Source organism: Triturus cristatus, chromosome 1_1 (assembly GCF_964204655.1).
Source record: "Triturus cristatus chromosome 1_1, aTriCri1.1, whole genome shotgun sequence".
Classification (NCBI taxonomy): Eukaryota; Metazoa; Chordata; class Amphibia; order Caudata; family Salamandridae; genus Triturus; species Triturus cristatus.
The window spans coordinates 81,399,844-81,418,234 of NC_140579.1; the positions used below are offsets into that span (position 1 = coordinate 81,399,844).

General features: G+C 46.8%; 1 protein-coding gene across 13 annotated transcripts in view; it reads right to left on the reverse strand.

Moving 5' to 3' along the window:
- LOC146869509 (stAR-related lipid transfer protein 3-like) overlaps nt 1–17,786 on the reverse strand; it is a 128,605-nt gene extending 110,819 nt beyond the window's left edge. For 3 of the 13 annotated variants that reach the window (XM_085603431.1, XM_085603422.1, XM_085603414.1), the window contains exons 1-2: nt 17,516–17,662; nt 9,991–10,105 (exon numbers count right to left, since the gene is read on the reverse strand). The gene's annotated coding sequence lies outside the window, so the exon portion shown is untranslated. Of the gene's footprint in view, nt 1–9,990; nt 10,106–13,157; nt 13,281–17,515 lie in introns of those variants that run through there. The other 10 variants (XM_085603312.1, XM_085603323.1, XM_085603354.1 and 7 more) reach the window with 7 other exon arrangements.
- Nucleotides 17,787–18,391: the final 605 nt, after the last annotated feature.

The window sequence follows — 18,391 nt, forward strand, 5'->3', positions numbered from 1 at the left end:
TATCCTTAAAGAAAACTCATACCTGATATGTGAATATATTCTTAGTCTCGGGCAATCAGTCCGGAACACGCCACCAGCTCGAGTGCAGAGCGTGCAGCAGCTAAATAGTTGCTGTTCATAGATGTAGAAACAGGACTATCTCGAAGCCCAAACGATCGGGTTAAAAAATGCCAGATCTGTTAAAATGTTAGGCTGCATGGAAATTAGGTCGGACAGGGCCATGATTTGATTAATCAGACTTGTATTTATAGTCTGGCCCAAGTATTTGCGCAAACTGGTAACATTTAATAAAAATCAGCTTACGAACATTTCATTACAATGTGAAAATCAAAACAACATCTTTTTACATGCCTGAACGAAATCAAAATCATTGGTCGAACCAACAATACAATAGATTTTTTGAAAAAACAAATATTTGGAAAAACATCGTATTGCCATCATGATAAACGGCAGTTGTTCTAGATAGTGCACATAGTAGTGGATCATAAATTTCCCTCAGCCAATTCGAATGGACGAGTTTGAATATAGTATATAGGCATATAGTAGTTTCAATAAGATGAAGCACACGTGATGTTATTATATGAGGATTCTTCAACTTTGCGTCACACCTTGGTGACTGGAAAAACAAATGACGGCCATGGTGTATAACTTATAAAATATTATCAGTAGACTAACATGTTCATCCCTGTTAGTATGTTACTAAGATGGAATAACCATAGTATGAAGATGGTGTCATTAAATCTGTATTTTCAAATGTACATCGAGTCTTTAGACCAGGACTGAGAATCAGTACAATAATCATGACATGAAACTATGGATAGTTGTCAAAGAACCCACAAACTTATAGACAGGCGAAGTGGTAATCTATAACTACCTAAAGCATAACATTCCCAGTTGTTTATTAGTCTCCTCATTTTCATTGAGCCCTGTCTTTACAGAATCCAGAGAGTGGATCCATCTGCACTCCTTATAATTGAGCATGGAATGAATGTTACCACCCCTCAGATGCAGCCGCACCCTCTCAATTACAGTCCATCTCATACTGTCTGGTGGATGGTTGAGGTTTAGGAAATGGTCCACTAGGGGTGCCCCTAGTGTTCTGCATTTAATCCTACTCATGTGTTGCAAGATTCTGGCCGGCCGCAACACAGTGGAGGGAGTCGGGGGGGCCAGGTCCGGCCCCCGGGATATTCGCAGCAGGTCCGGGGCGTCAATGATCAGGATAACGGCCAGGCTGGGTGCGGAGCTCTCGGCTCACACGTCCATCTCCATCAGCCTCCAAGCCACGCCCTCCATATAAGTGCAAGCTTACATGTTCCGATAGTTGCATCTTTCTATTAAGGGCTACTATAAAAGTGTTCAGGGGGGCATAGCATAAAATAGGCTGCCAACGCCATTATGGTCTCACTGAAATATATATTGTTTGGCATCAGACAACTTGTCTCAAACCCAACATTTTCTAAATTCAGATTTTATAGGACATGCACCCAGGTGGCTACTTTAGAGGTTGCCTATGTGGTTGCCCCAGCCTTTTCTGTACCCTGGCTGCCAGCCTACAGCTGCTGCGGCCAAGACAGGAATCTAACCGCCTGCCAGAAGGTGTGAACACTCCCAAGAGTCAGAAACTAAGGCCTGTCTGGGAAGGAGGTGACACCTCTATCCCTGACAGGATGGCTAGTGAAGTGACACATCAAGGCTTACACTGCCTCAGATATTCATTCAGGCTGCTTCCCAGGAGGGAACAGCCAACCCCCTGACCAAGAGGTACATTTGCCTCCTGACAAGAAGACAAATTAGGTAGTCAGGAGCTGTACAACCCAAGAAGGCTAGCCATGCCCCAAAGGTGGGCTACCTGGTCTGTACAGCCAAGGAACATTTCTGCCATTTTTAAAAGAGGCAGAATAGTGGTTCTGTGTAGAAAGGGTAGTACACCTGCTCCAGATGTGGTCACCTCAGGGGCGGTTTAGCTGCTGGGGATAGTAGCCCATCGGCTACTTGCACCCACACCTCTAATACCCTTAACTATAGGATTTAAGGGGCACCCGTGGCACCCAACCTCAGATCCGATTCGACTTGCAACCAAGGACAAAGAGACGAGTCTGCTACTTCAGGACCTGCAGAAAGCAAAGGCGCGATACCCTCACCTGTGGCAACCACTCTGTAACTGCACAACAGCTTAATTAGTACTGCAAGAGAGCTCGGTTACTCAAGCAACAGGAACCCCTCTGGAGCCAAAGTAAACTCAGAACACCCTTGGACTAGAAGCACTAGTCCCTTGCAGCTACAAAACGTGCCCAGAACCAATAAATCACTGGCCATCAGTCCCGTCGAAAAGTAAATCTTCCAGTGAGTTGTGGAAAACGTAGTCCTAACCTCCAGCAAGTAACAGGAGGCTATCGTTTTCCCCCAGACTACAAGATGCCAAAATAATTCCATGTGGAGCATGCCGCTCCTAAGGCCTGTTGGTGGCCAGTCCTCCTACCGCTAACTTTGTTCTATGCTATGTCTTGAGGGAACCCTGCAGCATCTTCAAACCGCCACCTCAGTGGCCCTGTTGAGCGTTTGCATCCGTTTGTCCCCCGCACCGCCTAAGCGGTAATACCAGTTCCCCCGTGCCACCTGCTTCATCACCAGGGACAGCCAGAACAACTTTGCACCTGGGCCCTCCGAACCAGGTAAAATCGAAATGAATGTAGTGGCCTGGTCCTGGGACACACATCACCTTACCCACTAGTGGTTTCCACTAGACTCGACCGGTAAGTGACTGATTGTCACTAGTGTTTATCTCCACTGACCACCATGTTAAAGTTTTGCAGTACTGAATTATTTTTCATTCGAAACTACATAACTCCAGTTATACTGACCAGATTGTGTTTGTTTAGGTCTAAATTTATATAAATATCTACTTTATGTTTATAAATTGGTGTAGGATTTATTTTTAGTCATGTCAATTATTTATCGTCCGTGTTGGTACTCTGAAATGCTTAACTGCTCTGTGCCACAGTACCAGTACTGAGCTAGGGATTTATTAGTGGGAATCCAAAGAACCTATTTTGGGTTTTGAGAGAGTATTGCATAGTGAAATCTAACCAGCCTGCACAGAGGTGTAGCAGAGCAGCCAGACTGGCTGACTCCGGAGTGCGGGGCTCACGGTTCGATCCCCAGCGACAGCTCAGCATCATGTGAGCCTGGGCAATAGGTCACTTAATCTCCCCAATGGCCCCCAGAGCCTTGAAACCCACATGGGTGATATGTTCGTACTTTATTATTATTATTAAATTTTATAGAGCGCGTAGTCACCCGTGAGTATCCCAGCGCTAAGATCAGTACACCTGGGGGTAGTGGGGGCAAGGGGGGGGGAGGTTAGGAGTTAAGGGAAGAGGTGAGTTTTCAGTCGCTTTCTGAAACGCAGATAGTTAGGTTCTGTTCTCAGGTCGCGGGGTAAGGCGTTCCAGAGGCATGCGGTATGAACCGAGAAGCGTCTTCCACCAGTGCGTGCCTTCTTGACTCTGGGAGTGATGATGAGGTGTTCCTGATCGGATCGAAGGGATCTTGGGGCTTTATAAGGATTGATAAATTTTCCTAGGATCGGGGGACCTTTGTTTTGCAACAGTCTGTGAGCCAGGCAGCGGGCTTTGAACTTCACTCGTTCTCTAACCGGGAGCCAATGGAGGAGCTTCAGAGCTGGTTTGGCCGAGGCTCTGGCAGGAGTGTTGGTGAGGATCCGGGCAGCCGCATTTTGGATCCTCTGTAGCCTGTTCAGGGTTGCCTCAGGAGCGCCCAGATAGATGGAATTACTGTAGTCGATCCTGGATAATATTAGGCCTTGGATCAGCAGTTTTTTTGCGGTAGGAGGAAGTAAGGGCAAGATCTTTCGGATTGATTTGAGAAGCCCGAAGCAAGTCCCGGCTACTTTTTTTGCCTGTGTTGCAAACGATAGATCTTTTTCGAGCCAAATGCCCAGGCTCTTAACCTCGGGTTTCGGGTCAGGAGGCGGGCCTAAACAGGGTGGCCAGATGTTCTGTGACAGGGAGAGTCCCTTCTGACCCAGGAGGAGAATGTCAGTCTTTGAACCATTGAGTTTCAGATAGGACCGGTTCATCCATCCTTGTATCTGCGTAAGACAGTTGTAAAGGTCCGCAGGTTGTTGGCTTGGGTGAGATAGGGATACCACTAGTTGAGTGTCGTCGGCGTAGCTGACGATACTCACTCCGAACGGGATGACAACCTCCTCCAATGGGGACATGTAGATATTAAACAATGTGGGACTCAGGGAGGAGCCCTGAGGTACACCACATTGGAGGGGAATTTCGGAGGAGCGGGTGTTGTTCTCCCAGATCTGAAAGGACTGATGACCCAGAAAGGACGATAGCCAGTGTAGTGCTTTTCCTTCTACACCGACACTCCTGAGTCGGTGGATAAGGAGTTGGTGATTGACGGTGTCGAAGGCCGCACTGAGGTCGAGGAGGATCACTGCCACTGATCCTCCAGCGTCAAGAAGTGCTCTGGCCTCCTCCACCGCCGCAAGGAGGGCGATGTCGGTGCCCTGCCCTGGGCGGAATCCCGTCTGCGAGCTTTTCAGCCGATCATTAGTTTCCAGAAATTGTGAAAGTTTTCTGTTCACCAGCTTTTCGGCGACCTTACTAGTTCCTGGGAGGAGGGAAATTGGTCTGTAATTGGCCAAATCCGCAGGGTCAAGGGAAGGTTTTTTCAATAACGCCTTGACAACTGCCGCCTTCCAGCTAGAGGGGACAACTCCCTGTTGCAGCGAAGCGTTGATAAGCTGGGTAAGGGGGGGATGATCGTGGGTGCTACTCTCTTGAGGATACGTAATGGTGCGGGGTCCATGGGGGAACCGCTTTTGATGTTATTAAGCGTGCTTTCGACCTCCTCGGCAGTCACTTGTCCCCAAGAGGTGAGACAGGGTGAAATAGGAGTGTTATTGATCTCTTTTTCCTCGCTCGAGTTAGTGGTTGGAATTGAGTCGAGGATTTTCTGGATCTTATCCTTGAAGAAGTTAGCTAGTTTATGGCATTTTTCCTCGTCTGCCTTGGGGTCTGGTGGATTTCTGGGTCCGGGGTCAGGGACTTTAAGGAGTTCTTTTAGAATAGTAAAAGATTCCTTGCTTGAGCACGCGGAATTTCCTATTCTTTCTTGGAAGAATAGACTTTTGGTCTTTCGAAGGGTAATTTTATAAGTTTGTAGTGCGGTGTGGTACGCGTCCTTTTTTTCCTTAGACTTATCCTTCCTCTAGGAACGTTCCGTTTTCTTACATTCCTGTCGTAGGGACTTAAGCTCCGTAGTATACCAGGGAGCGGGGGTCACCCGTTTGGTATGTTTAAGAGTAGTAGTTTTGGGGAGAAGTTGATCCAATGAAGATGTGACCCAGAAATTAAACTGTTCATCGGCAATGACAGGATCGGCGGAGAGAGTGGGTCTGGAATTTGAAAGGGTAGTGGCCCATTCCTCTGGAACAAGCTTGTGCCAGCGACGATCGGTGACCCGAGTTTAGGAAGGTTGGGAGGGGGCTATGAATAGATGACAGGAGATAGGGATTAGGAAATGATCTGTCCATGGAAGAGGAAGGGGGGAACCAGTAGTAATGTCCGCGATATTAGTCAGGACGGGGTCCTGGAGATGTCCCTTGTCGTGGGTGGGTCCATTATTGACCAGCCGAATGTTAAATGACCTCAGGTCATGCAAGAGGTCCAGTGCTATGGAATCTGTGGGGTCTGTGAGGTGGAGATTGAGGTCGCCCACTAAGAGGAAGTTAGAGGCGGAAGAAGCTAGTTGTGCCACCGTTTCGGTGAAAGCGTTAATGAATTTCCCGGGTGTACCCGGAGGTCGATAGATCAACAGTCCTGTTATGGAGTGTGCCGGGGAGGTTTGGAGAGCGAAATGGCAACTTTCGCAGTCTTCAATGTTAGCATTGCTGGTTCTGCAAACTAGGTGTTCTTTGTGGATTATTGCCAGTCCCCCTCCTCTCCCTTTAGGTCTATGCAGGGTTTGGATAAGATAACCTGGGGGAAGGGTATTGACAATATCAAAATCTGAGCTGGCAGAAAGCCAGGTTTTTGTGAGAAACAATACGTCCAGTCCATGATCTTGTATCAGCAAGTTGGTTTCGTGCGCATGCTTGGGGAGGGAACGGCAGTTAAGAAGGCCCATCTGTAGTCCAGGCTTTACCGGAGTCTGGGCGACTGGGTTACAGCGTGCACAGTTGATATACGGTTTGCCTTCATCATGGATGTAGCGACATTCCTGATTTTTTTCCAGGTGGAGAGCCCGAAGCATGTCACTTGTGTACACCAGACGCCCAGGCGCCAAATCCGGCAGAGTTCCTGGGCCTGGGACCGGCAGGGCCCGGACGGGCCCAGACGGGCTTGCCTTAGGCGCGCCTTCGGCGCGCCCGCTGCGCGTACGTGAGGTGCACATGTTTTTGTATGCGGAGTGGGCGTGGCCTCGAGCGAGTGGGCGTGGCCACAGGACCGGCTCACTCGCTGCTGGCGACAATTACTTGGGCGTTTCCCGCTGCAGCGATTAGCTCTGCTGCTAGGCGGTGAGGGTGTGAAATGAAGCCCCCAGTCTACGTGCAATTGGGTGAAAAAGGTAGGTTTCCCAGTGAAAGTTTTTACACACAAGATAAAATTACAGCGCTAACTTTTTAAAAAACAATGCTCCCGGCTGTGCCTCAGGAGTACAATCCAACCAGAGCTCTCAATCGGCTCGGTTTTGTAGGCGGAGTGGGCGTGGCCTCGAGCGAGTGGGCGTGGCCACAGGACCGGCTCACTCGCTGCTGGCGACAATTACTTGGGCGTTTCCCGCTGCAGCGATTAGCTCTGCTGCTAGGCGGTGAGGGTGTGAAATGAAGCCCCCAGTCTACGTGCAATTGGGTGAAAAAGGTAGGTTTCCCAGTGAAAGTTTTTACACACAAGATAAAATTACAGCGCTAACTTTTTAAAAACAATGCTCCCGGCTGTGCCTCAGGAGTACAATCCAACCAGAGCTCTCAATCGGCTCGGTTTTGTAGGCGGAGGGCGCGTGGCCTCGAGCGAGTGGGCATGGCCACAGGACCGGCTCACTCGCTGCTGGCGACAATTACTTGGGCGTTTCCCGCTGCAGCGATTAGCTCTGCTGCTAGGCGGTGAGGGTGTGAAATGAAGCCCCCAGTCTACGTGCAATTGGGTGAAAAAGGTAGGTTTCCCAGTGAAAGTTTTTACACACAAGATAAAATTACAGCGCTAACTTTTTAAAAACAATGCTCCCGGCTGTGCCTCAGGAGTACAAATAGGAATTATTATTTACTACACAATAATCCACTTTCCTACAGTTCAGTTGTTTGATTAGTATTGGGAGTTCATAAAACACACTTATCACACCTTAAATCAAACTCATACTATACACGAATATACAGATGTGTGCAGTGATACAATTGCTAGACAGAGTGATTTTAGGAGCAGTTTGAGGTTATGATAAGGGAGATTTATAAAGCGCACGTACACCAACAGGTCTCTTGGTGCTGGGTTAGGAGGCCACCAGTGATAAGGGTCTGTGTCTAGCTATATGCATGGGTGAAGAGCCATGCTTTCAGCTTTTTTCTGAAACACATGTAGTCTGTTTCTTGTCTGATGGGAATGGGCAATGAAGTGCAAAATTGGGGTCCTTGTATGGAAAAACGTGAACCTCCTGTCCGTTTACGTCTGAATCTAGGGACCACAAATAGATTCATTTGCGCAGATCTGAGAGTGCGCTTCAGGGAGGATCTGTGAATCCTAGAGGATAGGTATTTGGGGCCTGTTTAAAAACAAGCATTTGCAATGCAATAGGTCTCGCATTTGCAAGAGTTTGAGCTATTGGCATTGTAAATAACAATGCCTTTATTTATGCGTTTTGAATACTTGCAAGAGGTGCGTAAACACACACTCTGTACTTAACAAATTATCACAATCTAACTCATTAATACTTTCTTAATAAGTTAACCCATAAGAATCCACGTTACCTGCCTTATGTGAAGGCAGGCCCTTTTCTGCCCTCACTCATTCTCGCAGGACTAACATCCCAAATGTCCAACGATGTCACTACCAAAACATTTGGTTTACAACATACAAATCTTCCTTCTGGTAGCTCTGAATAATTCACTCGGCCATGTCAGGTATGGATATTTTTCAATTTAAATCAAAATGCCAATTCACCATTTTCAGCTCCTCGTGGGCCCTTGTGGTTCATAAGTAATTAGCAGTTGCACATGTTGGGATCAGCTTTTGCCTCTAGATACTTATTCAATTACTGCACTGCATTTGCAACAAGCATTTACAATGCAATGGTCTCGGCAATATTATAGGTAGAGCTATTGGTATTGCTCATTATTTTTTTATCATTTTTGTATCCCTAAATAAATGGCATTGTCATTTCTATTGGCATTAGCTTTTTTTTGCATATGTGATACCTATTGCATTAGCAGAGAGATAGTGAGAGAGAGAGAGAGAGAGAGTGGGGTATTGAAATAGAGAGTGAGGTAGTGAGCGAGAGTGAGGTAGATAGAGAGTGAGGTAGTGAGATAGAGAGTGAGGTAGATAGAGAGTGAGGTAGTGAGATAGAGAGAGTGAGGGAGAGGAATGTTGTGAGGTAGTGATATATAAGCATAGAGTGATGTTGTGATGTAGTGAGATAGAGAGAGAGGTAGTGAAAGAGAGAGTGAAAGTGAGTTAGTGAGATAGAAAGAGTGAGGTAGTGAGATAGAGAGTGATTGAGGTAGTGAGAGAGAGTGACGTTGTGAGGTTGTGAGCTAGAGAGTGAGGTAGTGATGTTTTGAGAGAGAGAATTTGTGAGATAGTGAGGTAGTGAGATAGAGTGGAGTAGTGAGGTAGAGAGAGTTATGTAGTGAGAGAGAGTGAGGTAGTGAAACAGTGATGTAGTGAGGGAGAGGGATGTTGTGAGGTAGTGAGATGTAAGCAGAGTGGTGTTGTGATGTAGTGAGATAGAGAGAGGTAGTGAAAGAGACAGTGAAAGTGAGTTAGTGAGATAGAAAGAGTGAGGTAGAGAGATAGAGAGTGAGCGATGTAGTGAGGTAGTGAGAGAGTGAGGTAATGATCTTTTTAGAGAGAGAAGTAGTGAGATAGTGAGGTAGTGATATAGAGGGGAGTAGTGATGTATAGAGAGTTATGTAGTGAGAGAGAGTGAGGTAGATAGAGAGTGAGGTAGTGAAAGAGTGAGTTAGTAAATGTGAGAGGTATTTTCTGACGTAGTGAGATAGAAACAGTGAGTGATGTTGTGAGATAGAGAAAGACTGAGGTAGTGAAAGAGAGAGTGAGGTACTGAGGGATGTTGTGAGGTATTAAGATAGAAACAGAGAGTGATGTAGTGAAGTAGTGAGATAGAGTGAGGTAGTGAAAGAGTGAGTGTAAGTGACTTAGTGTATTTGAGAGAGAGAGAGTGAGGTAGTGAGATAGAGAGAGTGAATTAGTGAGTTAGAAAGAGAGAGTGAAGTTGTGAGGTAGTGAGAGAGTGATGTAGTGAAGTTTTGAGAGTGTGTTGTGATATAGTGAGGTAGTGAGAGTGAGATAGAAATAGATAGTGATGTAGTGATAGAGAGTGAGGCAGTGAGATAGAGAGAGAGTGAAGTTTTTAAGTAGTGTGTTATAGTGAGAGATAGTTACTGTGGTAGTGATATTGTGTTGCTGTGAGAAAGAGAGAGTTGAGTAGTGAGTTAGAGAGTGAGGTAAAGAGTTAGTGAGAGAGAGTGTAGTATAGTGAGAGATAGTGAGGTAGTGAGAGATAGTGAGAGAGAGAGTTAGGGAGAGAGAGTGACGTAGTGAGAGAGCCAACCCCACACACATACAGAACCACCCACACAGAGCCACACACATACAAAGTGTATCCCCCAGACATACATACAGAGCCACACATACAGAGTCAGCCAGACACAGATAGAGAGCTATCCACACAAATATTCAGAGCTACAGACATCCACATACAGAGCCACTGACTTACACATACAGAGCTGGCTAGAGAAATAGACATGTCCGTCAGGCACTGCTGCACCGCCTTAGCATCGCCAGTCCACGTGCCCCTCTGAGGCCCGACATCCTCCATGATGGAACTAAGCCTGGGAAGAGAGAGTAAACACGGTGAGCCATTCGCCATTCCCCGGCCGGTGTGCCACTCCAGGGCAGCTGCCCCGGCCAACTATCCACGCATGGCATCACTTTCAAACAAACAATTCCTATAGTTCGTTGCATTGCACGGGTGAAGTTGCGAAACAGTGCAGGGTAACAACATCAAGTCAATGCGTCAGGCACACAAAATGCAGAAGAAGCAGATTGTTTGGGATATTTTAATGGGAATACGGTATAGGTAATAGGAATTTCAGTAGTATGTTCAATGTAACACGTTGTGTCCCCATTATTGCATTTATGAATAATTTGCACATCTTTGATTTCGGTGGCATATCGGAGAGGAGTGCACAATGTAGGAGGTAGACCCCCGGAGTGTACAGACGGGAGGGTGCCCCCCCAACACCCCTTGTGTTCTAGCCATTTTTCATGAATCATGCCCAATGTAGAACTGCCGATGGACCTCTTTTAAACAGCTACACATTGTAAGTGTTTAAGCACGCGCGCTCCCAGTGTTAGAAAAGCGCGCACGTGGACCTCAAGTGATCTGTCAGTTTCTTGGCATCTGCCAACTAACCATTAGCCCGGGAGTACGGAGAGTCGATCCTGCGGATTACCATAATCACGCGCTTTCCCCAGTGGTATGTATTCTAACTAGGGAGCAGGGCTTTTTGTGAGAGCTACGTGCTCATTCTGATGAGGGTGGTGAAAGCCTCGCCCTGCACGGGAGCAGAAGCGGTGTCTGACCGGAGCTTCTGCGCCGTTTGCGCGAGCCGGGCTGCTAATACTTACACTGCGCCATGTGGCTGCCGTGTGACAAGCGCTGTCACAAGGCACGCTCCTCCGCTCTACTGGCGTAGAAGCCGGATTGACAGAGGTAGGCAGGTATGTGGAAGCTCGTCTGCAACTGAATGACACCGAGAATTAGTAGCACTATATAGAACAGGGCATCCTCTGATTTTAGCGCTTTATTTAATGTTCGGACTTTACAACTATTGTCTAGCTTCGGAAACAGGATCGTTTTAACAACTTCTTTATAATTATCCTAATGTCTATTGTAGGGCCAGGGTATAGGGATGTACGCATTCGTTTTGAGACCTACATGCTTCAGTGCATTCTGACACAATCTAGACGAGAGTGCGCGGCCTTGCGCGGAAACAAGCAATCACGCCTTGTTGTGGGCACTGAAAGCAGGGCTGGAAACGGCGATACATGTAGCAGGACTGCAGAGAGCGTGGCACCCACAACTCGACCGCACTCGAAAGAAGTGGGGAAACTGCAATAAAGGCAACACCGCACGGCTTCATTAGCACCTTCAAACCAAGGGAGCAGAGAGCAGGGGGAGAGGACAAGCACACCACTGCCTTTCTCCGAGGCGAAGCAGAAATGCCTCGGAGAAACGCAGCGGCGGTTTCAGATTCGGGTGCGTGTTTTTCTTTTCTCTCCTCTTGCCATTGGCTGGAGGAGAGAAAAACACGCCTAAAAAAGGGCGTGGCTAAAAAGTGGAAAGAAGAGCACGGAACACGCCCCCGAATCTGAAAAAGACGGAGCCTATTTGGAGGGACGGCTCTCTCCTCAAATAGCTGCCCTCCGTTTAGGAAGCCAGCCAATGGAGGAGAAGCAAAAAGAGAGGCGGGCTAAATGGCCACTCTAAGAATCATTAAATCTCCGGACTTCCGGTTCTGCCTTCGGCAGACCGGACGGTCCCTCGACCTAAAAAGGTAAGAAAGATAATCCCAAATTCCCTCAAGTCATTTTAGAGTACGGCATGGCCACCGGACAAAAAGCATTTATCAAATAGGCTTGGAAAAATATACATGGGAGGGGAATGGAAGGTGTAGAGTTCATATTATTTGGAGGTGAATCTGGAGCGCTTATAGTACAGAACAATGAATAGCTTTGGAGGCTATTTCCTGACTCTACTAAGGGCACCATAAGGCTTTCAAGATCAGGTGTCATTACATGGGGAGATCAGTGAGAGCCACGTCAAAGGAGGTACTGAAGGGGGTTCAGGAGAGCAGCCGGACAACAAATTGTCGGAAACATGTTTTGTCTTCCTATGTAAAAGTAGTGTTTAGTAACTTCATACATAATCCTGAATGTAGAAACAATTTAATCAACTATGGTGGTTGTTTTATTCTCGTTTCCAGCTTCCTGTTAAGCTGAATATGGTTGCTAATTATCTTTTATCTTTTACTGTACTTCTTTGATGTTTTGTATTATACACAAGTTGGACTTTAAGCTTCCCGACGTGTGTGTGGGTTTTGTTTTAACAGAAAGTTGTCAAAATTGTAACATTGGTTCAAAATGGGTGTTAAAGGAGGGACATAATGAAGAAAAGTGAGAGAGGGGTGTGTCTGTAGTAAGGATGGGTAAGGCCGCCAGATTAGTCCATGTGACCGGAACACTATATTTCCCAACTTAATATGTATCTAAGTCTCTTGCTGTGTCTCTTCTTCCACGGTGTGTCCAGTATGCTGTGACTGTTGGTCTGCAGTGTGTTCAGTGTGGTCTTGTTACTCTGACCACATCCACCGACATTAAACATGTCTCCACTTCAAGTGCCTTCAGATGGTTGGTGGAAGCAGGTCACACCCAGCACAACCCCACTATATGATTATATTTGAAGTGAAACAGTGAAGCTGAGGAGTAAAACCCCTGCAGGTCTATTGGACGGATTGGCCTGCGTGTGGAGCGGTGCAGCGTGTGGTTCACTCCAGAGGTGGCATTCTTACATTTTGAAAGAGAGGGCTGCCTACTACTCATATATTCTGAACTAGAATCTTCTGCCGTCATGCAGTAGTGACCATGGTATGCAGGGGCATTATTTACGGATCTCCTGGACTATTCTTTCTGCCAATAACATCACAGTGAGTTAAAACACAAGCACATTATGGTAACAATTATTATCTTAGCAGGATTCGTTGTTATCATGCTAGGAGCTAACCCGACCACATGCCGGGCCAATTGTATCAAGGATAAATGACATTTAGGCTACCAGACTGCTACACATGCCTGCAGCTGATTTTGAAAGATTGAGCTTACCCATCAACCCACAGATCAACCGGAGGTGCCACAGACGTTTCCAGAAGGGGCAGTAATACCAGTCCGCCCGCACCATCAGCAGTAAACCTTGGCATTACAACCAGGAACACTGCAGCTGATTAGCAATGCAGAAACATGGTTAGGCGGTGCTGCTTCTGGAAAAAACTGAAGTGACTTATTGCATCCACAGCCAACCATAAGCCTGCTAAGAAGAGCAATGCCACAGTTAACAAATGGCAAGCGGCAGGAGAAATTACCCGGGAGTTTCACCCCGATACAGATTACTTGAAGTCTCGGAGAGACAGCACATGCAAGCTGCCTAGGCGAGACCTAATGATACAACCTATTTTGAACATGGATTGCTGCTCCACTAGAAGCCAGTAAAGTTCCTTCATCAGAGGTTTATAATGGTAGCGCCTAGGTTGTGGATAAATGATCCTGGCAGATACCTCAATGGCCTCAATTAATTTACAAAGAGGTCTTGTGGCCCCCACAGAGTTACCTCCTCTGGTTACAGTACTACATATGCTGCATGGCTTCAGAAGAACTTGATTGGTTTCATTCATGCCAACCCTCCCAAATCAGGTGGGAGACTAACAATTTTAAGTCTAGTCTCCCGCCTCCTGATTCCTGCATGCAAAAACCCGATTCCTCTGCGAGCTTCTGACGGCAGGCACTGGTCTTGAAAAACTCAGATTATACACGGACAGTAACATGCTCTTGCAGGCAAGTGCACCACATTCTTGTCACGCTCTCTCTGCCTGCCATAGCGCTTTCTCAGTGGTCTTGACAGGTAAGGAAAAAACATATATTTGCATTTCTCACATCCAATCCGGCAGCAGCACACTTGCAAGTCCCATACATGCCAATGACCCTATGCAGACTGCAATACAAGTTCTACCACCTTCTTCTTCTAAAATGTTGCAATGTATGCTGTTTGCAACAGTTTGTTCTGCAGCGGTAGTACCAACAGAGTTGTTTTTTTAGGCTTAGAGAATCATGCATCGAAAAAAAATGAAATTGCATCATTTTCTTTGCAAGGTTTCGAGGATTGCAGAACAGTTGGTGCATGTAAACATGCACAGGATTTTGTTTTTTCACTCGCTCAAATGAAGCACGGGGCGTCTTTTCAGATTTCAATTCAACGGACTGAAAAACAATACTCCAATTCAGTTCATCAACGTGTTCGTACGGTACAAAAGCAGAAACTCCATGGAATCCGTGCTCATGCAAATCGGATTCAATCACTGGAGCGGCTCGCTTTTGCATACACTTTGCAGGCACGTTTTTAGGTCTCGCTGAGCCCAGCACATGCGCTGGCTCGGAGAGACATTTTGGAGGTGAGTTTTCAAAGTGCTGCTGGCTGGCCTAGCGCTTGCGTTCACACGCGAACGGCTAGCCTTCAGCAGCACTTTGAAAACTCGTGCTTTAGTGCGTCATCGCGATCACTTTGGCTTTCAGAGCGATCGCAATGACTTTCGCTTTTACGGGCGCGCGGCATTACTTTTACTGCCGCGCGGCCAATGCTTGTTGTCTTTGGTATTCAGCCGTCCTGCGCCATTTCTTGCCTGACCCCTGACGCTCTCTCTGCCAGGAACAGGCGCATGCCTGCACAGAGATCTTAAACCAGCCCCCGGCGTGCAGAGGTACCGCGGGTATGTAGCTCTTCTGACAGGGGCCAGGCCACCATCAATGCGCAGGGCTCACACGCACGCTCAAGTACATCGAAGAAACAGTCTTTCACAGCCTGTCACACTGCTCGCTCCATAAACAACGTGGCGCCCAGTGCACAGGGCAGGAGACAGCAAAGGCTCTGCTTGGAATGATTCATGTGAGTCCAGAGCACTGGTGGGGTCACTTGGGCATCAGACAGATGGGTGTTGCTCAAAGCTGTCACCCCACACCGCAGCAAAAATTCAATGTACAGCCTCAGAAAACAAAGTGCTCAGCAATGAATAACTGCCCATGATGGGATGCCCCCTCGCAGTGACTGTACAGCCAACGAGCTTTACTTGTGACAACCTTAGAATACATCGCCTTCAGGGCAGCACTGGCAGCCTGGTATTGGGCTCAGGTTCAAAGCTTCGCAGCCTCCTCAAGCTGCGAGTAACGGGAAACAGTGAATAAAAACTAGAGATATACCGGCTCGTGCCAGCGGAGTAAGGACCAGGGGCCGCATTACAATAAGTGCCCCTGGAGCGGGCCTCCGTTTTACAAATACCCGAGCAAGATATTTTGTAATTCTCACGAAATGCTGTTCGTCCCAAGTGAGCTTAGGCAGTGCATGCACTTGCCAAGTTTGATTTTAACATGTGGGATTCTAGATTTTTTTTTTTAAATTGCCTGGGCAGCTGACCTGAGAGGCGTGCGAGGCTACTGCTCCCCCAGCCCTCCCAATCCCAACTCTCTCCCCCACCACTCAATTCAGCAGCGCATCACTCCTCTGCAGAAACCCAGCACCGCACCTACACACCGACCAGCGCATGCCCAAAGCACCGAGCAAGATATTTTGTAATTCTCACGAAATGCTGTTCGCCCCAGTACACTCCACTTAATTTTAGTAGGAGGAAAAACAGTGCGACAACCCCTGCAAAAAGCAGCAGAAAGTTGACGAAATGCGACACTTTTCCCTCCTCCCCCACGTGAGCATTACCACCTAGAATAGCTGAAGAGCCAACTCCCCCATTGTATCAGGGCCCTACATGCTGTCAGTGTGCATTTCAGCATCACGGGACTGCATTATTGTCCCATCTGCCTTCACCTTATCGCTCATGGGTTGTGCAGCATCCATGGTATTTTAAAAACGCGCTGTAGCGTACTTTAATATGCCTCTCTACAGTTTCTCATCTATCTTTCCAGTCTTTTTATTTCATTTGTCACTGTTTTTTACCTCTCCAATCTATCTCCCTTCACTGGCTCCTCACCCGCCCCTTCACCCTTCCGCTCTCTCACTCCCACTCTCTCCTTTCGAGGTTTCCTGTCTGCACCCAAATGCCAGAAGAGCTATGCCATATTTGTAGGAAAGGTGTGTTTTTCTTCAGCTGGGGAGTAACAAGGCCTTCTGTGTCTCTATTGATCATAATAAATGAACCACACTTGCGTAACAGGCATAAACCTTGTACTAGTTCAGCGGCCCACAGCTTGTTTCAAAGCAGGTAATGTTTATAAAGAACTAAACTCAATGTCCACAGGTCTGTTTTTAAGAAACCATGAAAATGCAGCCAACTCTTTCTGCTCTTTTACTTTGCTTAATACAACCCATGTTGACCTTCAAGCTGTGTAAGGGAGTCTGGAGAAGTACGGAATAGGTAAATGTTGTAGAATGCCAAAATGAGGCGCCACAGTGAACTACTTTTACAACGTTTTTATACTATCATTTCTTTGACGTTTTGTTGTTTTCTGCATGCTGGTAGTGTTTGTTTACACAGTAGTGAATAACTTACTTCACTCATGTGTTTAGGTACCACTAATGCGATACTTTTACCCACACTAAAATTATTTTTGCGGGTCATGTCTGTGTAAGAGCTTGTGATGATTTTTAAAGTGTCCGTTTATAAACCACTTTCATGTATATGCAACATACGATTTCCATCAGCATTACAAAACCGAACAAACACAATGCTCATAGACCATGTCACCTATGAGACGCCAGTCAGTGTTGGTTCTTAGTCAGAAGACTTGCATTATAAGATTTGATTTTTTTTTGTTAGTTACCTTGCAATTAGCAGATAGATGCCCACGCATGCAAAGTGTGCTTGGTTAAAAGTCCAACTGATTGGTTCAAGTATAGGACCTCAAGATTGGCCAGTCTCAGAGGCACATATTTCCCTCATTCTTTTTGTTGGCTTTTCAGTGCAGAATATCTGCATATGGGTGGGGAAAGCAGAACTTCCAATACCAGGCTACCAGGAAGTACAAAACAGAATTTGAGACAAATGGACTAACACGTAGGCCAAATGTTTGTATGAAGTAAAAAAAAGCATTGACATAGCCATTAGGTCTCGCATTTGGGACCTTATAAGTGTTTAGTTATCCACCACAATATCCTTGGTGCAACAACATCAACTGTTGCATGGCTAAACACTTATAAGGTCCCAAAGGCGAGACCTATTGGCTATGCCAATGCTTGTTAATTCCTTCAGTCTAGTCTGCAAAGGTGCAGAAAAGAACCAACGAATGATAGGGAGCTGCATTCTTTGAGGCGGAGAAGGAACAATAGCCTACAAAAACCACCGCTCTCCTCCGAAAACAGATTCCCAAAGAGTTACTGAGCACGTACACATAAACAATTCCAGTAGTTTCATATATTATGTCCCATAAAACGAGACTGTCCTTCAATTATTATTTTTAAGTGTTACCTTTGTTGACAATAAGAAATCCCATCGTGGGATAACAAATATTTGGCTAAAACTGAAAAGCGTCGGCATCCTGCCAGATCCAGTCTCTAACTCCACACTTTACCTGCCACCCGCAGGTCATCTTCAGAATATCCGTGTGTGATTCTGCATCGCTTCCGGGTCTGCAGGGTCAGCGAATGGGAGAGCTCATTTCTTGTGACTGACAGGGAGTTGGAAACGTAACGTTCGCTCCGGAAGAAATAATAACGGAAGTTATCGCCCCAGTGCATGATCCCTGCGAACATTACAGTGAATCCATGAATAATGACTAGAGGACAGCCAACCAATGAGAACGAGTGTGCATGGTCTCCTCTCCGGTCCTCTCCATGGCTGTGTTCAATGTGAGATGAAAGATATCGAGGACGGACATTGGACGTTGCCCTGGTCCAATGAGCAGAAGAGTTTGGCAGTTTACTTTCTGGCTATGAACGGTTCCTTCATTTTTGCAGTTTTATATAGCGCGAACTCGACCCGAAGGCATCAGAGCGCTTTACACAGGCACCTGTTACGTCACAGAAGGACACCGTCCTTTTTGGTAGGCATGGGGGGAAGGGGGGAACAAGTGATTTACCCAGAGTCACAGGAAGCTGAGCTCACACCAATGGTATTTTTGTCCCGTGACGCACCGGCAGCGTAAGGGGCTTGTCCAATCTTTGGTCAACATCGCAGGCGTTTCAGGAAGTACGGATGATAGGAGGCTTGCTATTGGAAGTTTTGTTGGTCCAATGAGTTCACACGGCGGGGAGTTTCCTCTCTGGTCCGCAAGTCCTGTTAGTGCAGAATGTCGTGGATTCACGAATTGCCCAGTTATGCGGTTTCCTCACCGGCCCGGACTCA